This window comes from Mus caroli, unplaced genomic scaffold, assembly GCF_978045245.1.
Source record: "Mus caroli unplaced genomic scaffold, Mus_caroli_1 scaffold_18, whole genome shotgun sequence".
NCBI lineage: Eukaryota > Metazoa > Chordata > Mammalia > Rodentia > Muridae > Mus > Mus caroli.
The window spans coordinates 43,565,928-43,591,749 of record NW_028227273.1 but is presented as its reverse complement, the minus strand read 5'-3'; the positions used below and the strand labels follow the sequence as shown (position 1 = coordinate 43,591,749).

Sequence of the window (25,822 nt, the reverse complement as noted above, 5' to 3'; positions counted from 1 at the left end):
AAAATATTCCTGTTCTTCCTTTAAAAAGCAATAAAGTTATAATATAGTATAAAAGGTACTCCAATAAAATATATTGAAAGCATGAGGAGTTGTGTGATAGTCATCTTTAGAGAAGTAGCTTTGTCTGAGATACAATAGTCAAGATCAGAGTGGAAATACTTGGCATATTGGTTACCAGGGCTATTTTCAACTCTGTTGCTGTCACTGACCTCTCTTCCACCATCTGCCCATTCCACTATGATTGCACCCATGAAAAGTTGGAAAGTACAGTCAAGGTTGAGAATAGGAAACCTGTCATAAACTAGAAGGCTATCTCCACTTTTCAGGGCAAGATCCCACTTGACATCAAAGCTGGCAAGTATAGTGGCACTAAGAACGTGGTAAAATAGACATCAGAGGATACCCTTGAGGGTATCTTGGCTTATACTAAGGACCAGGCTGTCTCCTCTGACTTTCACAGCAATATCCCTCTTCTACTTTTGATGCTGCAGCTTGTATTGCTCTGACTGACCATTTGCTAAGTTCATTTTCTGGTACGAAAACAAATCTGCCTGCAGAAACAGATGGTAAACCTCAAGGTCCACATGGCCTTCAACGAATAAGAAGTCCTTGCTCACCAACCCAGCAAGAACATTAGAGGATGAGAGAAGCCCTCAGCGCTGGCAAGTTTTGCTAGCACTCAACCCCAACACACAAAGCATTTCACTTCACTGTTTCCACCCTGGACCCTCAGAAAAAGGAGGAACACTTAGCAACAACTTAGCTCTCTCTGAAATACCAACAAAAAAGTTTACTGTACCTAACCATAAAGAAAAGGGGAAAAAACAATGCATGGTAAGATTGCAGAAAACACAGAACAAAAACTTTAAAGAGCTGTACTTTGCAAGACAGATGGCAGGAAAAACTGTGATATAACAACTGTAGCTCTGGTCAGCCAGAGAGGCTCTCAAACCCTATTAAAATGATAGATAATGATTTATTATCTATCACACACACACACACAAAGTGGAAGCAGTCAGAAAGGCCACCAACAGATTGGGAAAGGATCTTTACCTATCCTAAATCAGATAGAGGACTAATATCCAATATATATAAAGAACTCAAGAAGGTGGACTCCAGAAAAATCAAATAACCCCATTAAAAAATGGGGTTCAGAGCTAAACAAAGAATTCTCATCTGAGGAATACCGAATGGCTGAGAGGCACCTGAAAAAAATGTTCAACATCCTTAATCATCAGGGAAATGCAAATCAAAACAACCCTGAGATTCCATCTCACGCCAGTCAGAATGGCTAAGACAAAAATTCAGGTGACAGCAGATGCTGGCGAGGATGTGGAGAAAGAGGAACACTCCTCCATTGTTGGTGGAATTGCAAGCTTGTACAACCACTCTGGAAATCAGTCTGGCAGTTACTCAGAAAATTGGACATGGTACTACCGGAGGATCCTGCAATACCTCTCCTGGGCATATATCCAGAAGATGTTCCAACTAGTAAGAAAGAAACATGCTCCACTATGTTCATAGCAGCCTTATTTATAGTAGCCAGAAGCTGGAAAGAACCCAGATGCCCCTCAACAGAGGAATGGATACAAAAAATGTGGTACATTTACACAATGGAGTACTACTCAGATATTAAAAAGAATGAATTTATGAAATTCCTAGGCAAATGGATGGACCTGGAGGGCATTATCCTGAGTGAGGTAACCCAATCACAAAAGAACTCACATGATATGTACTCACTGATAAGTGGATATTAGCCCAGAAACTTAGAATACCCAAGATATAAGTTACAATTTGCAAAACACATGAAACTCAAGAAGAACGAAGAACGAAGTGTGGATACTTTGCCCCTTCTTAGAATGGGGAACTAAACACCCATGGAAGGAGTTACAGAGACAAAGTTTGGAGCTGTGACGAAAGGATGGACCATCTAGAGACTGCCATATCCAGGAATCAATCCCATAATCAGCCTCCAAACGCTAACACCATTGCATATGCCAGGAAGATTTTGCTGAAAGGACCCAGATATAGCTGTCTCTTATGAGACTATGCCGGGGCCTAGCAAACACAGAAGTGGATGCTCACAGTCAGCTAGTGGATGGATCACAGGACCCCCAATGGAGGAGCTAGAGAAAGTACCCAAAGAGCTAAAGGGATCTTCAACCCTATAGGTGGAACAACATTATGAACTAACTAGTACCCCGGAGCTCTTGACTCTAGCTGCATATGTATCAAAAGATGGCCTAGTCGGCCATCACTGGAAAGAGAGGCCCATTGGACTTGCAAACTTTATATGCCCCAGTACAGGGGAACGGCAGGGCCAAAAAGTGGGAGTGGGTGGTTAGGGGAGTGGGGGGGGGGTATGGGGGACTTTTGGGATAGCATTGGAAATGTAAATCAGGAAAATACTTAATAAAAAATATTTAAAAAAAATTTTTTAAGAAAAAAAACGAGCAGACATTGAGAATAAACATTCAGAAAACAAAAAAAGAAAGAAAGAAAGAAAGAGAGAGAGAGAGAGAGAGAGAGAGAGAAAGAAAGAAAGAAAGAAAGAAAGAAAGAAAGAAAGAAAGAAAGAAAGAAAGAAAGAAAGAAAAAAGAAAGAAAGCAGGCTGAGCAAACTATGCGAAGCAAGCCAGTATTCAGCTCCCTTCCTTGGCCTCTGCATCACTCTAGTTTCCTGCCCTCTTTGAGTTCCTGCCTTGACTTACATCACTGATAGAATATGATGTGGAAGTATACATTGGTCTCATTAATACTCCAACTTCTATGTAGATAGTCAATTTAAAGTCGAATATAGGATCTAGTAAATTATACAACATATCTGTAAGCATACCATACTAATGGAATTTAACTTGCATAGTTTTATTCCTGATATTTTTGTTCCCACAGTGTTTAGTTTTTCCTGTTTCCAAGCGCAACATAAATACTAATACAGTAATCCTAAAAATTGCATTTGGGACTCATATTTTTTATTATTAAAGACTCTTATATATCTGTAATAAGTGCCCTAAGAAATCCCAGAACATAACACCCCCTCTTTTTAATTTTATAAACTATAAATTTAATAAAAAGTCCAGAAGTCACATAAACAGTCACACACCAAACTTGCAGCTACATAGAGAGAATCTAGTTCCAGCACAAGAAAAACTGAGTTCTCCTAAAGCATCAGTGCAGCAGGCTGGGTGTGATGGTCTATGCCTTGTATCCCAGCACTAGAGAGGCAGGAGGAGGAAGGGGTCTGAGTTCAAGGCCAGCCTGGTCTACATAGTGAGTTTCAGGTGACCCAAAGCTACACAGTGTTGACTTTGTTTCAAACAAAACAAAACATCAGTGCAGAGATTGAAATTACTTCTTCACATATTATCCACAAAATGGATGGGATATTAAGGAAATCTTCTGTTTAACAAGTTCTCTGGCCATACATTTACGTGTCATAAAGGATCCAAGACATAGCCGTATTATCATAATTAGAAAGACACTATTATTTCATGCAATGTTCCATTAGGTGACAAAACTGAGGGAGCGTGTAGTAACACCTCTTTCACTTGATACTAGGTTTAAATAAATCTTTCTAAAGAAAATTCATGTAATATCATACACACGAATGAATAAGAATCATTGCTAAAGAATTATTCACCAACCAGGTAGCATACACCAGCTGATATGAGGTTCGCAACACATACAGCAGAAGACTGCTGGGTCTAGGCTCAGTCAGAGAAGATACACCTAACCCTCAAGAGACTGGAGGCCTCAGGGAATTTGAGGTCTGGTGGGGTGTGTGGGGTGGGGGATATCCTCGTGAAGACAGGGGGATAGGAAGGAGATATGGGATGTGGAACATTTGGAGGGTGGACCATGGAGGGAATAAAATCTGGAGTGTAATAAATAAATAAATAAATAATTTTAAAAAGAATTGTTCAGTTTTTTAGTCTACAAGCATACCTCTATAGTTACCTAGTTAAAAATACCAACTCATCTATAATCTAAACAGAAACTAGAAATTAAGTTTTTAGATTCTAACTGGAGGCTTAAAAATGTAAGTTGACTCAAGAAAAAAGACAAAAAGACTATACCTGGGTTGGGGAAGGGAAGAGGAGAAAATTTAAGCTACACTCTCAAAGATTTCTATTTTCTCACACAACACTTTACTCAGAAAAATAGTATTGAAAACTGTTTTGGCAAAACTGCCAACTTTATCAACATATGTGACACATAGCACAGCTGTTAAAGAAAAAATAATATGATCACTGGATCATTCAACAAAATTATAAATTCTGAAGGTTTAAACAAATTAGCTTTTAGTACAATGTAAAATATGCTGTCAATTACCATACTTACTAGGTAAAAAGAACTCAAAAGTATGGCAGTTTTTCATTAAAGAAAAAATGTACAACTGTCCATTTTATTGTGGTCCACTTTTCCTGCTTGTCTTTCTGTTCCCATAATACCCTTTTTTGTACTTTCACCTTGAAAATAAATTCTAAGCACTCAGCCCTAATTGGGATGTCTTTATGAAACCCATCCCTTTAAGGCTCAGGGATCTATGTGAAAGAAAAGGCAGAAATAGTATACAAGCCGGAAGTGGTAGATGATTCCAAGAAAACAGCCTCCTTCAGACAACACAGGACTAATACACACATGAGCTCAAAGACTGTGACAGCACACACAAGATCTGCACAGATTCAAAGGAGACAAGTGGACACAAAGTTCCAACTCTAACCAAAAGGCTATGTGTAATTAATACGAGGTCAGAGAGGGAAAAGGAGTTTTTTCAATGGAGTGTCGCTGGGAATATCAACCACGCTCCAGGGCAGGTCTCATGTTAAGGAGCAGCTGACCAATAAAAAATGAATTCCATGTTTTTATGTATACTTTTCTATTATGATTTAGTAGGTTTTATTTTGTGTTTTGTTTCATTTTCTTGGTTGTTTTGTTTTGACAGATAAAACATGAAGCTAGGTGGGGATCTAAGATCTAAGAAAACTAAAGGAAAGGGAAAAACTATGATCAAAATATTCGTATGTAAAGAATTAGAAATTAAAAAAAGAGTATGCGTAAACTTGGCTATAACAAAGTATTACATCACTTCCTATTAATCAGGCATAATTTAACAAGTAAAAGAAAAATGATAGTTTGCAAGAGCAATATAGTATCAGCCTTTCTCAAAAGACATAGCTACCAACCCACATTGGTTGATATAAAACAAACAAAAGACAAATAATGGTCCACAATAAAAACTAGTGTTATCTATATAAGAAAACAAATAAAGAGGAATTTTAATCCAGCAACATGGCTGCACTGATCATATCTAAAGACCTTCTAGATATGTGTGATCTGGCTGGAATGTACCTTTAGAAGAAACATTTAAGGTAAAATTAGTTTGAAAAAGGAAGCAGCCATTCTTGAGAGTGAAGGGCAGACAAAGTGATGAGTCAGAAAAAGAACTGACAGAACGAGTCAGAGATACAATTTGCCCAACTCTCAGGAGAACAGCACCGGAAAGAGAAGCTATGTAAGAGCAGAGCCGGGGGAGAGATTTGGTTGGCAAGAAGTTGAGTCAATGGGAATCAGCACAGTGAATGCAGGGCAGTACAGCTGAGTTTGTGCATGAGTTCATGCAGCTGTTCATGCAGCTCAGTGCAGCTCAGAAGAGGCCGTTGCAGCCAAAGACTAAGAAGGAACTAGAAGATTAGGACAGATTACCCAAGTTAATTTGAGGCCAAGCAAAGCAATTCAGTGAGAAGACGAGAGAAACCCGATTGAATCAAACAGCTTGGAGAGGAGATTGAGCCAGAACAGCTGAGTTGAGCCTGCCAAGGGGAGTTGAGAAAGAACTAGAAAGGGTGAGCTCATTCAGCAGTGAGGCTTTGGGATAACAATTATATTAGGAGAATAAAAGACACTCTTATAAACAAGTTTAATAATATTGCAGACCAAGTGAAGGTCCTGCTCAACAGACAATATACAGGCTATCAGAACCTATAATAGGAAGTGGTTTAATTTATATAAGAAGACAAGTTTAAAATCAGGCTCCTAATAAAATTTAGTTTTATATATACCAGAAAACAAGTTTATTGTATGTCAAGTAAAAGTCCTCTTGACAGATGTTAAAAGAACCCAGGATGATTCCACTATACAACCTTCTATCTTGACAAGTAACAGTTTCAAAACTGTCCTAACCATAAGGAGACAATTATAGCCATCATAGCAATGGTAGTATTTCACGTCACTAATGAAACTATGGATGATTTCTTGATACGACATAATTTGAATAAATATTTAGGATCCAGGAAGGAGAGTACCCTGTTTTCAAGTAGCAAATAAAAGTTGAAGAAAAATTTTCTCAGCAGCCTCATACAAACTGACACCTTATCTTACTCTCTGAGACTCCCAAGAATCTTTTAGATAATTATATGAGCTTTAAAAGACATATTGGAGAAGGCATGGTGGTGTATGTCTTTGATACCAACACTTCAGGCGTGGAAAGAAAAGCATAACAAGTTCCAGGCTAGCCTGAGCTAGAAAATGGGACCCTGTCTCAAATATAAGTAGATGTGTTAGAAGCTAAAATGATTACTTTGTCCTGTTATAAGCATGTTAAAGACATCTGTGTATTAGGCACTATATTAAGGTTTGATTTAATAGTTTGTGGTCATGTATGAGAAACCTAAGCATCAGACATTCTTTTTAAATTATGCATCTAGTCCTAAAAATATTGCTCCTATGAACAAGTCATATTTGAACAAACAGAGCCTTGGGAATGGCCTTGAGTTTAACTGCCAAAGATCTGATCTTAGAACTGGTTGTCTACCAGGCAAATACACAAGATCTCAGAGATACAGAAATGCAGTTTTGTTCAACAATACAAATTGTAAAATACCACTCAGAAAAATCCAAGTGGTTCACGTATTGATCTGCTATTTGAGAAATGTAAGTCTAACAGAAACTGAATATACTGAGCTAGCTAAACCTGTAAGAGACGGGTAAGCAAGTAATCCTCTAAACTGTAGAGAAATCTGGTTAAATACTATATTATACTATCTACAAATATAAAACTGTAACCAGATAGAAAGGCCCCTTGATCAAACTAAATGATTCCTAATCCCAGAGCCGTCCACTTACTTTCAGCTATATGACAATGAGCAAGTTACTTAACATTTCCAACTCTCTAGGCCTCATCCTCAAAATAAAAGATTACAATCAGCGTGGCTACTTCATTGGGAAAGCCAAGAAATCCAAGTTAAACACATAAACACTGTGCAGCATATGTAATAACTGATTAATACTACCTATAATAGGCTATACTAATCTCTTTGAAAACACAAGCTCTCAAAATCATCTTACTGCCAAAAGGAATTCCCAGATGCCTGTGCTTGAGTAACGGTACATACATGTGTAATATCAAAGGAATGCCCACTTGTATAATTCAGTTAGTATTCTATCAATAGGTGTGAATAATAGTACTGTACCCTCAGTAGGCTATCATGACTGATAATATATACTTTATTCAGCAATAGAGAAAGCAATTTTTTTCTTCAAAAGACCACACAAATATACTCAAGAACATTTCAAAATAGAATTTCACATCTAACAGTGTATCAAGATTTTTATCTCTAGAGTACAAAAGTCACTTCTAATCTATGTTACATAAATCACTGTAGAACATTTTTCATGACAAGATTAGAAGATATTACTGGAACATTTTAATTAAATATTAACATATTCAATACTTCAAAATAGGAAGTTTGCATGTATGTGCAAATTGACAGTTCTGTTACAGAATCTCTCTATAGTCACAGCATCTCAACTTGAGATAGACAACGCAGCTTCTATCCCAGTGTTGAGACTGTAAAGCACACAGTCATTCAGTGTAAGGATGGGGATGAAGGCCCTGCTGCACACATCTCATGCCTTTGTTCACTCACACGACTGTCTATTCATAAGTCACTCAAGCAAAGCCCTGCTGCTTTCCAAATACCCACATAATAAGACTTTAAACAAAAAAAAGAATCCAAATCTAAGTTGCAATTCAATTCCATAAACTTTCCTAAAAGCATTCCGGTGGTAAAACAGACTTGCCACTATAATCAAATAATTCCACCATTTATTCTAAAACAATATGCAGACCTGCCTTTAGAGAGACATAAAATAATGTGGAGTTAGGTTTAACAAGTTCCATTTTTGTTTACACATGAAACACTGTATCATTAATCAGCAAACAACTCACAATGACCACATACACAATACCCTGACACTTTATCACATTTTGGTAACCCTAAAAGGGTAAATTTAATGCTGTACAGCAAAGCATAGCTAAAATCTTACCACTGTCATAAATTAACCACAAACTAAAAATAAAAGAAGTCTATGGCACTGGAATGAATATACTCTCTGCCTTAGAGCTAATACTTTAATTTTTAAGAACCACAAAGAAAAAGATCAAAACTAGTCAGTAACAATGCAGCGTCTAAAAGCAATAAACTCAAAATTAAGTTATAAATAATTTAAAGCATGTCATGAAGATATATTAATAATTCATCAGATAAATAATTTACTAAATAATCAAATAAATAAATAATGAAATACATAAATAAATCAGCAAATAAATAATTCTGTAAAATAACCTAAACAATAAGCCACCCAAACAAATCACAACCTATAAAATTACAATGATTTTCTGGATTCTGATAGTTTTAAATAAGCAAATGTATACAGAATAGATCAATCCTTGTTAGAATTAGAAATATTTGTCAATGCTATTGGGAAAATCCTCATCTTAATATATAAAACCACATTTTCAATTTTTAAAAGCAACACAGAATTAGTTCTTATAAATTATTAAGATGATTATAATGTCCACCTCCATATTTTGCATATATCTTTAATATATTTTCTCCAAAGCAAAAAGACATGGATATTCTTAAACTTCTTTTCAAAAATATACTTACAGTTTGACAGTACTTCAGCCTTTCCGACGGTTTTCCTATCTTCACCAAGTCATTAGAAATGTTCTGCAGTGGGACAACAGCAAGCACAACCTTAGTTAACACAGACAGCATTTCATTCACATGTAAGCCATATTTTATGAGTACAGAAAATAATGGAAGTAAGTCACATTAGTCACAAACTATGTCAAGTTCTAGAAATTCAGCCTCAGCAAGAAGCTTTTTCTACTGAAGCTGACATATAAGCTGGAACGATTCGCATGATTTCAGATATGAAGACAAAACATGACAAAGTAACTGGCTGACATCTGAATTTAAGAACGTTTACGTGTCCTTAAATTTGAAAACCTCAAAATATTGGAAAGAATACAATGAGATCATTTAACTGTTACAATCAGAATTAAGTCACACTCTACCTAGCATAGCATAGGGTCAAACTATAAGACATAAAGTAGTCCTCATTGAACATTTATCTAGTTTCTCATGTGTTCCACAAAATACAGAAAGCTTGAAATAGTCCTGATTTGTCCATAAACTTTCAGGATTTTGTTAGCTTTTTGTTCTTCACTTACTTAACTCTGAAGTTATAAACATTTTTAAAAACAATACTAAGCAGCAAAGTAGTCATAAAAATGGTTTTATCAGCTATCAATTTTTTTTCAAAAATACAAAAACATTCTGCCATACAATATACAACCTTTAAGTTCTATAGTTTGCCTTAAAGTTATCAACTGTTTCCTAAAACACTATTTACTACTATTAAATTACTTGAGGTGCTGAAGTAATGCTTCAGTGGTTAAGTGGGGACACAGATTATCAGGAACACCAGAGTTCCATTCTCAGCAGAAAGACACACACCCCACCCATACAACTCCAACTCCGGGGTAACAATCCAATGCCCTAGCCTTTTTAGACAGCTGCATTCTCTAGGAACATATGACCACACAGAATTAAACATAGTAATAATAAATCTTAAAAGCACCTGTGATGGCTATTCTTGCTTGTCAACTTCACTACAATGAAATCATTTGAAGTGGGAAGACCCACTTTTAATACAGATTTTTTGAAGTGGGAAGATCCACCTAATCTGGAGCCCCCACCTTCTGCTGACAGCTTATAGAAAGGACATGGAAGAAAGAAACTTGCTGTCTTTGTCTGCTTGTCCATTCCTTCACTAGTATTAGAGCTTACTTTTTCAGGACTCTGGCAATATACTGAAGACCAGATGAGACATCTAGCCTGGTGTACTTATGTTCTTGGACCTTGGGAGGAAGGGAGGGAGGGAGGGAGGGAGGGAGGGAGGGAGGGAAGGAGGGAAAAGTGTGTATTTTCTGTAAGTTTTGCTCTTTTAGAAAAGCCTGACTAATGTGGACTTGTTGTTTTATTTTGGTTTGTTCAGGCACTGTTTTCATATTAGTTATGATAGTGTAACAATGGCCCCTACGGCTCATGTATTTGCATGCTTAGTACCAAATTGGTGAAGTGATTGGGAAGGATTAGGAGGTGTGGCCATGTTGAAGAAGGTGGGCCTTCTTTCTTATGAGTGGGCTTGAGGTTTCAAAAGCCTACAGCAGGCCCAGTCTTCCTCTGATTGATGCCTATAGACCAAGATGTAAAGCTCAGCTACTGCTTCAGTACCTGCCCTAATAACCTAACCTTCAAAAATTATGAGCAAGCCCCCAGTTCAATACTTCATTAGCTGAGGTGTCGTGTGCTGGTTAGACTTTGCCTCCTGACCTTAGCGTGGCAATCTCGACAGGCAGATCTTGAGAACAATAAGAACAGCCAGTTGTGGAAGAGACCTCAAGCAGTGGTAACACAATTAATGGGGGGGAACAAGGTTCACTTAAACCTTTGTAGGCTGGGTAGGGGCTTTCTGGAAAGTGTACATTATTGGCCAGGCCAGGGCACAGGCGATATCTCATTTGCATACAGGGGGATTCCAGCAACTGCCCTACATGACCTTATAAGGGGAGAGAAAATTTAACCTGGCTACTATGGTAGGTAATGTCCTGGACAGGGCGGGGAGGGGGGGCAGAGGGGAAGGAAGAGTTACCCCACTCTTACAGTTCTCTGATCCCGTAGCCTTGGTCATAATGTCTATTCATAGCAAGAGAATAATTAAGACACTAGTCTTTCATTTGTTTTCATTTTCATTTTTGTGGGGGATTTTATTGTGCTTTCTGTTTTGTGTTTATTTTTTTGTTTTAAGTTCGAGGCCAACCTGGTCTACAAAGTGAGTTCCAGGACAGCCAGGGCTATACAGAGAAACCCTGTCTCGAAAAAACAAACAAACAAACAAAAACAAAAAAGAAAGAAAGAGAATTAAAAAAAACACTGGGGTAAGTAGGGAGATGGGAGCATGGGGTAGACATTAAAGAAGGAAAAACATTCAAGTATGTATATTTATATAGTAAATTTTTTAAATAAAAATGATGATAGACACAGGGCGTGAAGGCACAAACCTTTAATCCCAGTATTCAGGATGTAGAGGCAGGCAGATCTCTGTGAGTTTGAGGCCAGCCTCCTCTATAAAGCAAGAACAGGAGAGCCAGGGTTCTGTTACACAAAGAAACCCTGTCTCAGGGGGGCAAAAAAGATAATATTATAAACGAAAAACAAACAAACAAAAAACCCACAGAAGTCATATGTACTAAATTTGATACACCTAGGGGTACTGGTTTCTAGCTGGATTGAAAACAAGATACAACAATCACATTATGATACATATTCAAAAGTCATTGGCAAATTATGTTTTACTTTACTATTTGGGTAGCAATAAACTATAGTGCCCACATAAGCAATATACAAATACAGAAAATTTAGAAACAATAAGAAAACTCAAAAGCCATCTTTCATTCTTAAGGGAATGCTCCTAAGATGGTGAAAATGAATTTATATTCTGATGTACAAGGCTCCGAAGATAATCTATCAAAAGTCAAGAACTATATAAAGTTGCTATTTCAAAATATTATATTCTAATATAAAATAATTTCTAGAGAAATCACAAATATCTCCTTGCTATTACCCCTGTACAGTCACACCTACTAGTCACTTCCCCTATTATCTCTACTAGTCATTAATCCATGTTTTGAAAGAAAAAAGAAAAAACCCATACAGAATACACAAGATACAGTCCACAGAATTCAAAAGGCTCAACATCGAGGAGGAAAGCCAAGTGAAGAGGCCTCAGTCCCACTTGGGAGAGACAAGAAAGCAATCACAAGTGGGGAGGGAGGGAGGGACTTGGAAGGGAAAGTGGACAGCGGTGGGAGGGTTGGGGGTTGACCAGTTGGTGGGTAGAAGGTAACCTGATCTGGTATTGGATGAGGGGAAAGGACTGAAGCCCTGAGGGCCAGCAGAAAGAATGCAAACAGGCAGCCTGAGGAAATAGGAGGTTGAGGGGACCCCAGAATACACCAGAGATCTTGGAGGTGAGAGACTCCCTGGACTCACAAGGAGGGAACTTTGATGAAATGCCTGACAGTAAGAAGAGGGAACTTACAGAGCCTACCTCCAGCAGGAAGACAGGACATCAAGTGAGGGATGGGGTTGCCATCCCACAGTCATACCTCTGACCCATAATTGTTCTTGTCTGAAAGAATTACAGGGATAGAAATGGAGAGGAGTCTGAGGAAAAGAAGGTCCAGTGACCCCAAAGTAGGATCCAGCTCAAGGGGAGGTCCCAAGGCCTGACACTATTACTGAGGCTATGGACCACTCACAAAAAGGGACCTATCATGACTGCCCTCTGAAAGACCCAACAAGCAGCTGAAAGAGTCAGATGCAGTTATTTGCACTCAATCAATGGACAGAAGCAGCTGACCCTGTTGTTGAATTAGGGGAGGCTGAAAGAAGCTGAGGAGAAGGGCGATCCTGTAGGAGGACCAGCAGCAGTCTCAATTAATCTGGACACCAGAGATCTTTCAAAGACTGGACCACCAAACAGACAACATACACCAGCTGATATGAGGCCCCCAACACACATACAGTAGAAGACTTCTGCGTCTGTATTCATTCAAAGATTATGTACCTCTCAAGAGACTGGAGGCCCCAGGGAGTTTAGAGGTCAGGTGGGGTGGGGGGTGGAGGCATCCAAGTGGAGAGAGGATTGGGTGGGGAAGAAGTGTGGGATGTGGAGCAGTTGGAAGGTGGATGGGGAGGGGCGGGAAATGGAATATGGAGTGTAAAAATGAATTACAAATAAAATTAAATTTAAAAAAGAAAGAAAGATACGACAACTGGAAAAAAATAAAATAAAATAAAATGTTGTCATTTGACACTGCAACAATTCTCTTGGAATGAGACCATAAAGTATCCTTTAAAACAAACACTACTCCAGCAGTCAGTCTGTCTGTCTCTGTTTCTTTCTCTCCCTCTCTCCCTCCCTCCCTCTTGCTCTGTGTATGTGTCTGTCTGTCTGTCTGTCTGTGTGTCTCAAACACACACACAAGCTATGTGCATGTGTATATGTATATATAACATATGCAATTAGCAAAAAACAGTATAAACAAGAGTAGAACTAGATAGCAGAGCATTCAATTTTTTGAATTATTATTTAGTAAAAGTGGCTTAAAAAACAAAAGGTTACACAGCTAACAGTCATAAAATAAAAATGTGTAATTTTCATTCAGCGTAAAAGGTAGAGCTACAACAAATCAGTTCTTTTAAACAGAAAAGAAATTCATCTTCTAGATTTATCTCAAATGAAAAGAAGGCAAAAAGAAACGATGTAAAACCACCTGAAAGATAAAAAGAACAGAAGCTACCTTTGAGGGAAATCAACCCTTCACACTGTCAATGTATTAAAGACAAACCTTGTAAAATACAGTAAAAGTTTGCATCACACTCTTAGATGCCACAACAATGGAAGATTACTATAAAAGTTTCTAGACATACACTCTCAATTTGTCTTTAATTCATCATAGAAAAATGAAATCATTTTGTCCCTCAGCACTGTCTTTGTTATGATACTTTGAAAAGCACTGGTCTGAAATACAAATAGAGGGGCTGCAGATGGCTTAGCAGTTAAGAGCACTGGCTTCTTCCAAAGGACCTAAGTTCAATTTTCGGCACTCACATGGTAGCTCAAACCCATTTCTAACTCCAGTTCCAAGGGTTACAATGCCCTCTTCTGGTCTCTGAGGGTACCAGGCACGCATGACACATACAAACATGGAGGCAAAACACCCATAAAAACAATGTGTTTTTAATATTAATAGATCAATGTGGCAGGATCTTTTTTTAATTTATTTAAAGAGAAAGGGTGATATGTGACAGGATTTTCCCTTTCCAATTAGTTTAAATATTAGTGCAGCAGGAGGCCTTTGGTTGGACAGGGAAAATCCTGCCACATATCAATATTATTAAAAAACATAAAAAAGAAACTATATATAATATTCAACTTGCTAATGGAAAATAGAAGGAAAAGACAGAAGAACTGCCAAGAAGATGCAGAATTGGCATACACAAAGGAAAACTGACAGAGACCTTGTCTTCTTACTTTTACATATGCTGTGGTTTATATGCAAATATGTACACATATTTATACATACAATTGTGTATAGAAACACTCATACACTATACAAATAAAGAATTACAACAGTACTGAGAACTGAAAATATTTTCAATTACATTGAACAGGTTTCCAATTTTCAATATCTATTCTCTTCACCATGAGGTGAGCTACATATACCAGCATACTTATCTTTTAAATACTTCAAATACAACAGATTCTTTTACTTTCAAATACAGTTCTTTTGAAGATGTTGGTGCTCGTATTTATACTAGAAACTCTAAATTTATTTCACAAGACAGGATCATTTAAAATATTCTGAAATCAAATGTAAATGTAAAATCTACTAAGTAAACTGAAACTGTGGCATCATACAAAGACAAACATAATACCTTCATAAATATTTGTTTTTTCTAATATTTGATATATAACTAACCGAAGCATCACAATAGCTCAAAGGAATCCTGGCTATATATGAAAAAAGATTCAGTAATGGCTAAAGACTTAGTATTAGTAATATCATGCAATATGTAAAAAGAATAATATTTAAAATCCACTTCATGCTACCATAGAATTGAAAAGACAATCATTAGGCATACATAGCAAATTAAAAATAATAATAATAATAATAATAACCTACTTGACTCAGAGCCACCCAATACAAATAATTTAGTAAGATTGTGTTTCAATGAAATTGCTAACTGGAGTTGGTAAGATTCATCAACACCTACCTCTAAGAATAGCAAAAAAGAATTTAAATAGAAAAAAAGAAAAGATTAAAATTCCCATCAAAGTAAAGACTAAGTGTAGCTAAAAACTGTCATCCATAATCAGCCATAAAAAGTAAAGGGTTATGTTGCTAGGAAGATGGTTCAGTCTGGAAAGTGTTTATCACCCTCTTATGATCCTAGCACTGAGGAGGCACAGACCTAAGGATCTCTGAGGCTCACTGTGCAGCTCATCTGGGTGAATCAGTGAGACCCATGTTCACTGAAATCCATGTGCAGCCTACATACATACATACATACAAACATACATACATACATACATACATGAGAGAGAGAGAGAGAGAGAGAGAGAGAGAGAGAGAGAGAGAGAGTTAAACCATAAGAGAAAATCAGTGGTAGGATTCTCAAATTTGCGAATTCTCCAAACTATGCCTGTTCTGTAATGATATAATGCCTGAGAAAACAGCAAACAATTTAATAAGTTAAAACTAAATTTAAGTCAGAAGTTTATGGTGAAGTAAAAAGAAAATAAGCTACTACAACTAGCTATTAATGTTCAGGATAGGAGACTATTTGGCCTTACCATTTCAAACTTTGACAGCACATACCAAGCTTAAATACCAACCCATTCTAAGACAAATATATAAATAAACTAATACATGGTGACTTTTGAGATTTTACTGTTATCATTATACCTATACCATATGTATCCCAGTTCCTTTTTTTTCCTTAAAGCAGGCTTTAAAATGCATATTCACATACAAAAAAAAATGTTCCCCAAATTGTGACTTTTTCATTTTAAATATGAAAGATAAATAAGTAAACAAAATTTTGAACAAAATAAAATAAAACTTAATATACTTTAAAAATAAATTTTAAATAGTAAAAGTAATTGTAAGGGTATTACTTTTTAATTTTCATCCAAAAAAAAAAAGGCTTACATCTAAATCTGTCAGTGTCAATGAGCATGTGAACATTATTGTGGAGATTTTAATAACCAAAACCACAATATCTAAATACAAAAACCAAGAGTCAGGATCACAGACACTTATTCCAAAACATCTATAAAGCAGGCGCTGCATTAGCCACTGCTCTGGAAATACAACCTCAAATTCGTATCTTAGGCATTTCTCTTCCATGTGAAATATACTGCCTTGTAATGATGCTCGTAGCAACTCTTTCCCCACTCCAAAGCAGCCCTTTAAAGTCCACAACTGACAAGAACACAGCCTGCTTTGCATGAAAGGTCAACTGCTCAAATCACAATACTATTCTTCTTTTAAAAATAGCTCAAATTTTATATTTTAAAGAAAATATATGAAAGTTTTAGAGTTAACCAGCTATTATTCCCTAAAAAACTGAACACATAAATGAATTAAGAATACCTTTATATACACAGACAGACCAATACAAACACATGATTACATGCAAATGTCCACCCCACACATTAATGTGTTACCAGAAAACAAGCCCTGGGCCTCCTCACACACCCTGGACAAGGTTCCTACCACTGAGCTATATTCCCAGTCTGCTTTTCTTTCCTCTTTTTTTCCTTCTTTTAGGATGAGTGGGGCATTATTTAATTGGTAAGGCTATCCTCCAACTTTTGATCCTCTTGCTTCCACCAGCCAAGTACCTGGGATTTCAGCCTGAACCACCAGGCTAGGTTCTTCTGAAACTTTTGAAGTAGCATTTTATTTTTCAATGGTTAATTCTTAAAATTCACTACATATTATTCTACAAAAGAATACTTGCCAACTACTTTATCATCAACTTTCCTATCAATTAAGAACTAACACTAGTGTTAAGCTGTAAATATTAGCAAGAAAATCAAGTAGAAATAGTTCATGCCTTGTTCTCACCTAATTATAAAAATTATCTTAAAAGGTTATGTGACTTCTTTTCAATTCTATATACTGAAAATCCTAACTATTCATAATTATATATCTGAGCTGAAATTATAATAAATTAAATATTCTGAATTTAAATTATCGTTATGAATTTTACAATTAAGCTATTCTTATAATTTATATGAAATCTTTTAACAAAAAAATTAGATCTAAAATTCTACGACCTTTTTGTAAATAAAGTCGTTAATTTTCAGTCATCTTTTGATTAGATTGACATTTACATGTAAAGATATATAGGTTATTATTTTTGGATTTAAGTTCCTACTAACAAATGTAAATAAAAATAATTAACTAAAGGTTATTTAAAGTTTTTCAATTTAAATTAGGTTCCCTAAACTTGGGATAATTTTTGGTAAATGCTTTTTGTTTAAAAAGTATAAACTGCTATATAATTATAAATGCAATTTAAATCTGTTACTTAATTTAAGATAATTTAAATTCAAAGACATCAAGAATAGTTATTATAACTTTTAATTATACTATGTTTGAGATACTTATTCTCATGTCACATGAAGAAAAGCTAAGGTTATATACCATTTCCATTTCATTTTACTGTCATTTTGTTTTATATTAAAATTAATCCTTGTGTTATCAGAGATATTACTACACTCATATTCAATCTTCAATAACATTTGTAAAATGTATATAGTCAAGTGCAGCCCATGTCAAATATGTTAGTCAACAAGAACTCTATGAATAGTTTATGAATAAATTTCTAGAATCACTTTAAGAGACCAAATTTTACTTCATGGATGTTTACTGACTTAAACTACTCTAATCGAAAACTTGTACAACAAAAAACAATGTAACAAAGATCTAAGCAAGAGAAATACTTTATATTCTCCTATAGAAACAATGTTATCAAGATTTTACCTCACAAAAATCAGATGGACAAACTAGTTTAGTAATCCTTTATGCTGGTTTTTATCTTTGTAAATTAGACACAAATTTAATAGTTACTGTTACTTAGTGCAGTTCATTCACCATTGCACATAAAAGACACATAAATAACAAAAGACATGTTTATATATCTTTATGGAAAGCCAAGACATCTTCTGACACAGGAAGACATGGAAAAACATAAACATGCTATACTAAGCCTTTCAGCAAATTTACTAACACGCTTTTCAGGTTGAAATTTGCAAAAGTATTTTTAAGAAATGCGCATAGTACCATTACAATATCTGTGTTGTTGCCAATCAAAATTTATATTGAGTAAAATTTATATCATGCCTTCTAGTTGAAATGAATGTAAAAGAGTATCTGTTCATTCTCTGTACAGTATAAAAAATAAACTGAAGCTAATGGACACAGTCTCTACAGAGGAGGGTCTACCTTAGAGCAGCAGTTCTCAAGCTGTGGGTCATATCCCCTAGAAAGGTCAAACAACTGTTTCACAGGGGTGACATAAGACCATTTGCATATCAAAACTTTACATTACAACTCATAACAGTAGCAAAATTAAACTCATGAAGTTAACAGTGCAACCTTAATAACAATTTTAAGGTTGGTGGTCAAAACATGAAGAACTTTATTTCAGTGTCGTAACACAAGGAAGATTGAGAACCACTACTCTAGAGTCACCTCCTCAATAGTAGCCACACTCCTAGTATGGAGGTAAATTCACATCTCATCTTTTAATTACATAATAAAGTTGTATTTATATATCTTTCAATCATCATAAATGTATCACACTAAAAATACTTGTTACTTTTCAATTCAATAGTAGTTTTGAGATCTACTGATACATCAATCTACTTACTTGGTCTTTTAAAAAAAAAAACAACAATTTTTTATTAGCTATTTTCTTCATTTACATTTCAAATGCTATCTCGAAAGTCCCCTATACCCTCCCCCCACCCTGCTCCCCAACCCACCCACTCCCACTACCTGGCCCTGACATTCCCCTGTACTGGGGCATATAATCCTTGTAAGACCAAGGGACTCTCCTCCCAATGATGGCCAACTAGGGCATCTTCTGCTACATATGCAGCTAGAGACACAAGCTCTAGGGATACTGGTTAGTTCATATTGTTGTTCCTCCTATAGGGTCGCAGACCCCTTTAGCTCCTTGGGTACTTTCTCTAGCTTCTCCATTGGGGGCCCTGTGTTCCAACCAATAGATGACTGTGAGCATCCACTTCTGTATTTGCCAGGCACTGGCACAGTCTCACAAGAGAGAGTTATAACAGGGTACTATCAGGAAAATCTTGCTAGCATATGCAATAGTGTCTGCATTTGGTGGCTGATTATGGGATGGATCCCTGGATGGGGCAGTCTCTGGATGGTCCTTCCTTACATCTCAGCTCCAAACTTTGTCTCTGTAACTCCTTAAATGGGTATTTTGTTCCCCATTCTAAAAAGGAACAAAGTATCCACACTTTGATCTTTCTTCTTCTTGAGTTTCATGTGTCTTGCAAATTGTATAAGGCTGCTATGAACATAGTGGAGCATGTGTCCTTCTTACCTGTTGGGACATCTTCTGGATATATGCCCAGGAGAAGTATTGCGGGATCCTCCGGTAGTACTATGTCCAATTTTCTAAGGAACCTCCAGACTTATTTCCTGAGTGGTTGTACAACTTTGCAATCCCACCAGCAATGAAAGAGCGTTCCTCTTTCTCCACATCCTTGCCAGCATCTGCTGTCACCTGAGTTTTTGATCTTAGCCATTCTGACTGGTGTGAGGTGGAATCTCAGGCTTCTTTTGATTGGCATTTCCCTGTTGATTAAGGATGTTGAACATTTTTTCAGGTGCTTCTCAGTCATTCAGTATTCCTCAGCTGAGAATTCTTTGTTTAGCTCTGTACTCCATTTTTAATGGGGTTATTTGATTTTCTGGAGTCCACCTTCTTGAGTTCTTTGTATATATTGGATATTAGTCCCCTATCAGATTTAGGATTGGTAAAAATCCTTTCCCAATCTGTTGGTGGCCTTTTTGTTTTGACAAGTGTCTTTTGCCTTACAGAAGTTTTGTGATTTTATGAGGTCCCATTTGTCGATTCTCAACCTTACAGCACAAGCCATTGCTGTTCTGTTCAGGAATTTTTCCCCTGTGCCCATATCTTGAGGTTTTTTTCCCCCACTTTCTCCTCTATAAGTTTTAGTGTCTCTGGTTTTATGTGGAGTTCCTTGATCCACTTAGACTTGAGCTTTATACAAGGTGATAAGAATGGGTCAATTCAGCTGGACGTGGTGGCGCACGCCTTTAATCCCAGCACTTGGGAGGCACAGGCAGGCGGATTTCTGAGTTCGAGGCCAGCCTGGTCTACAGAGTGAGTTCCAGGACAGCCAGGGCTACACAGAGAAACCCTGTCTCGAAAAACCAAAAAAAAAAAAAAAGAATGGGTCAATTCGCCATGATAACTGCCAGTTGTGCCAGCACCATTTGTTGAAAATGCTGTCTTTTTTCCACTGGATGGTTTTAGCTCCTTTGTCAAAGATTAAGTGACCATAAGTGTGTGGGTTCATTTCTGGGTCTTCAATTCTATTCCACTGATCTCCCTGTCTGTAGCTGTACCCATACCATGCAGTTTTTTGTTGGTTTTTTTCCAAGACAGGATTTCACTGTATAGCCCTGGCTGTCTTGGAACTCACTTTGTAGACCAGGCTTGCCTCGAACTCAGAAATCCACCTGCCTCTGCCTCCCTAGTGCTGGGATTAAAGGTGTGCGCCACCACGCCCAGCTACCATGCAGTTTTTATCACAATTGCTCTGTAGTACAGCTTAATGTCAGGCATGGTGATTCCCCCAGAAGTTCTTTTATTGTTGAGAATAGTTTTTGCTATCTTAGGTTTTTTGCTATTCCAAATGAATTTGCAAAGTGCCCTTTCTATCTTTGTGAAGAATTGAATTGGAATTTTGATGGGGATTGCATTGAATCTGTAGACTGCTTTCGGCAAGATAGCCATTTTTACTATATTGATCCTGCCAATCCATGAGCATGGGAGATCTTTCCATCTTCTGAGATCTTCTTCTATTTCTTTCTTCAGAGACTTGAAGTTCTTATCATACAGATCTTTCACTTCCTTAGTTAGAGTCACACCAAGGTATTTTATATTATTTGTGACTATTGTGACGGATGTTGTTTCCCTAATTTTTTTCTCAGCCTGCTTATCCTTTGTGTAGAGAAAGGCCACTCGTTTGTTTGAATTAATTTTATATCCAGCTGCTGCACTGAAAGTGTTTATCAGGTTCAGGAGTTCTTTGGTGGAATTTTTAGGGTCACTTATATATACTATCATATCATCTGCAAACAGTGATATTTTGACTTCTTCATTTCCAATTTGTATTCCAGAGAATGTATTTTCTCAGAGCAGTAAGCTTCTCAGCAGAGAAGCTATATTTGGGAATAAGTAATGCTTATGTTTGTGGCTTATTGTAGGTAGGAAGTTTAGCAATATCACTTACCTCTGTCTAGTAGAGATCAATAACACTTACCCTGTATGACAAACAAGAACATCTTCAGATATTGCTAAATGTAGCCTAGTTGTAAGATGGTCCTTTTGAGAACCTCTGCCCTAATGTCTCTAGAAAGAATGGGGCAAGTGTACTTTCTCCTTACCTGGATACTGCCCGATTTTCCACTAAGTATCTCTACCAACATACATTCCTACCATCACATAATATTTGCTATTTCCAATCATCTTTAACAAAACCTGACAATCTATGCTGATTGCTTCTCTAAGGAAATAAATCCCTAATTATCCAAATGGAAAGTACTACTAGAAGGTATTTGAGATCAAGTGGAATGGAAGAGGTAATAAAAAAAATAATGCCTCTAAACTTCAGTAAGAAAAAATATATATTATAAGTATTTATATATATATTCCCTTCCCTTCCTCTCCCTCCCTCTTCCCCTCTCTCCCTCCCTTCCTCCCTCCCGTTCACATACACACATACATTTTTGAGAATCCATGCTATTAATATTAATATACTGAATTATTTCAATCTTAAAACCTTTTCTTCTCAGAAGACTCAGGATTATAATGCTTCATCTACATTTCCTGTTAAAGCTTTCAAGACCAAACTGTTAAAATAACTGACTGAAGTATGTTGAATGATATCATCACTTATAGTACAATTTTCACTTTTAATGCTGACCTCTAAATACGAAAGCAGACTACAAATAAACAATCAGACATTTACAATAAAAATGCCTACCAGTGATCCAATCAAAGAATCTGTTAAGTTTTCAAACTGACCTTAAAAACGGATGCAAACTAAATCAAAATGGTGACCTAAGCACACATTCCAAGCCTTTCTCCCCTTCTGCCACAAAAAAAACAAAAAACAAAAAAAACAAATCTAAACTACGTAATCACTAAATTCCAGTCCTCACAAAAAACATCAACTGACAACCCTGTTTATTAGTTCTGTGAAATGTCTGCTGCTATTTTCTAATAAAAGTTCTCAAATTATATAACCAACCCTTTTAGGGTTTCTGATACAGGCGCCTGTCCACATAACCACGTATGATGCTCTGGCACACTGAAATGATTAACAATTTCACTCTCAGTTACTGCAACCATAACCAGACTAGATGACTAAGGCAGATTACAAACTAAAAGGAACACCACAAAGATAGGAAACAATATCTCACTAGCATTAACACTAAAAAATAAAATACAAAAATATAGTTACCCTGACAGTATTTCAAATTTAAAAAGGAGGCTGGGGAGAATCTGAAGACAGTGTGGATAATGAAAGCATCCCAGCACACCTCCTCTCCACATCTCTCATGTTCCAGAACCAAAGAGCCGAAAGGAAACTGATCTATCCTCTCACTGATCTATCGTCCCCTGACGGAATGGATAGGACGTATGGGCCATGGTGAAAATCAAATTATAGAAGCATGGTACCCAGTCTGAAGAGTCTAAGGAATCAAAAGTTTCTAGGGGAAATGACCAAAGACATGTTTTAGGAAGATTAATAAGGAATCAAGAAGAATAAACTGAGGAGGACACAAAAAAAAAAATCAACCTGGAAACAAAGGTTTACAGGGTCCTGAAATCCAGGAATCCTGAAGACCCTGGATGCAAAAGCAGTATAACCAGTAACCTTGATTCATTGCTGGCTTAACAGTATAAAAAGAAAGATGAGGGAAATGTGTCTATATTTATTTGTTCCATCAGGAAATACTTAAGTAAAACTCTATTATAATGTCCTTAGCACTACTAAGTTCATCTAGGGATGAAAGTATCAGAACAGCACTGAGGTTTGAGTCTGAGAAAGTGAGATCTAGACAGAGCACTGCATTCAAGACTAGGGGATATTTCCTTCTTATAAGTGGTAAGGATTTTGTCCTAAGAATTTTATTTCTATTTAAAGTATTTTTATAGCCAGGCGTGGTGGCGCACACCTTTAATCCCAGCACTTGGGAGGCAGAGGCAGGCGGATTTCTGAGTTCGAGGCCAGCCTGGTCTACAAAGTGAGTTCCAGGACAGCCAGGGCTATACAGAGAAACCCTGTTTCGAAAAAACAAAAACAAAAACAAAAAAAAAGATAAAAAAGTAATAAAGTATTTTTATAACAAATACATTTTCCAAAGGTTTTAAACATATATTAAGAAATCATAAATAATAAAATAATGTGTTAAGTATAAGATTAAAATGATAAATGCATCTCCAATATCTTCTACTTCTGTGTTCCTCCCCAAATCTATTCTGCCCCATACACACATAGCTAATCAATACCATATTGAATTTAACGTAAGTGCATTTTACTTTTTCACTCCATATGTAAATATAACTTACGTTTAGCTGTTACCAGTATTGAAGTTTCCCATTTAATGTGGTGGACACTCCCATGTGGTTTAGTTAAGAAACACTCTATCTCTAGCTGATGTGTATTTGAGTGGTGCCAAATACTTGCTTGTCACAATGTTTTACAAATTGATCTTGAACACATTTCCTGTATGCACATCCAAGAGTTTCTTTCATATAACTAAAAGAGAAAGTGTCCCAGGTTAACAGGAGGTATGCATGTGACAAGGTTCTCTAGAAAAGCTTAGACAGGAATGAGGCACAGGTAAGGAGGTAAACAGGAGCATTGACCAAAATCAAAGGTGTATTTTAAAAAGCCACTAAAGAGCCGGGCGTGGTGGCGCATGCCTTTAATCCCAGCACTCAGGAGGCAGAGGCAGGCGGATTTCTGAGTTGGAGGCCAGCCTGGTCTACAAAGTGAGTTCCAGGACAGCCAGGGCTATACAGAGAAACCCTGTCTCGAAAAACCAAAATAAATAAATAAATAGCCACTAAAAACAAATCTACTTTGTAAATTGGGCAATAGTGGTACACAACTTTAATCCCAGTACTTGGGAGGCAGGAAAACAGAAATGATATCCTACCTTCTATCTAACCACCATGAATTAAAGCTGGATCTCAGCAACAAAAGACAGAAAGTACACAAATACAAGAACACTAAATGATATGTGACAAAATCCAAGTAAGTGAGGGAAAAAAATCAAGAAGAGAATTTTAAAATTCATATTAGAAAATAAAAATATGACATCAAAATCTCTGTGACACAATGAAAGCAGTCAAAAGAGAACAACGTGCCTACATCAAAATGCTTAAGAGATCTCAAATTAATAGCCTAACAACGCAGCTAAAGGCCCTTAGGGAGGGGGTACCAACAATCTTAAAAGTAGCTAGCAAGAGATGTGGCACATGGCAGCAGCTGTTGGGCAAAGTGGAGCTGGTATGCTAGCACAGCAGCCAGGTGCACATAGCAGAAAGCTGTGGATTGGCACCTACGTGGGAGCTGCTACTGAACATCAAGATTCTAGATGCTCAGCCTGTTTAAGAAACTACCTAGCAAGGGGCTCACCTGAGGTACTAGCGGGTGAAAGACATCAAGCTGTATGACCCAACTGCCACCACTACAATGTGCAAGTATGCCCCCAATGGCTGCAGCACTCAGGAAAGCGGGCCTATACCTCCTGCCATGCTGTGACATGGGCACAGGGCAGACGCCCTCCTCATCCCTCAACACCTAGAGCAGGCAGGAGAGCAGGTCCCATCCCTTGATGGCTGCAGCACTCAAAAGAATGTGCACTGCACCTCTCCTAGGCAAAACAGTAGAGCTGGTACTGGTAGTGTGAGCATGGCTGAGATAGCTCAGGGCATGAAAGTAGGAGAGCTGGCCCTGCCCTTTCCTGGCAGCTGCACTTGGGTAAGCCAGCCAAGGCAGTGCTGGAGAGCTGTCCCTGGTAGCCTGGGTGTGGGAGGCCTAGCAGGCTGACCAACTCAGCTAACACCAAGTCCCAGATCTGGGGCTGAGTCGACCCAACCCCAACATCTACCTCATCTATGGACCACTGGACCATGTGAAGGGGCTAGTCCTGCAAATCCAAAGGATCAGGATTTCTATGACACAGGGTAACAAACAGGATTGTCAAAGACAAGTGTCACTGAGGAGCCAATACTGATAGTATAAAGCAGCCAGAGTTCTCGACCCAGACCAATGATTCATTGCAATGAACATTTGAAAGTAAAGTTATGTGGAGAATAGTGTATAGTGCAACACATGGCATGACACACTGCAGCTTCCACAGCAAGATAATTTTGGTATTATTTTTATTTTTTTGTTTTGAGGGGTGGGTAGGTTGCAAGGGCAGAGGGCAGATTCAAGGGATGAAGAGATGCACCAAGGAATGGGGTGCATGGTGTGGAAATCACAAAAAAATCAATAAAAATGGTTTTTTTAAGTAGATAAAAAG

The 25,822-nt window shown here is 37.2% G+C and overlaps 1 protein-coding gene across 1 annotated transcript in view; it reads right to left on the bottom strand.

Annotated features, from left to right (window-relative positions):
- Tbc1d5 (TBC1 domain family member 5) overlaps positions 1–25,822 on the bottom strand; it is a 462,126-nt gene that overhangs the window by 417,063 nt on the left and 19,241 nt on the right. Inside the window, exon 2 of the mRNA XM_021186156.3 lies at positions 8,952–9,014. The gene's annotated coding sequence lies outside the window, so the exon portion shown is untranslated. The remainder of the gene's footprint in view (positions 1–8,951; positions 9,015–25,822) is intronic.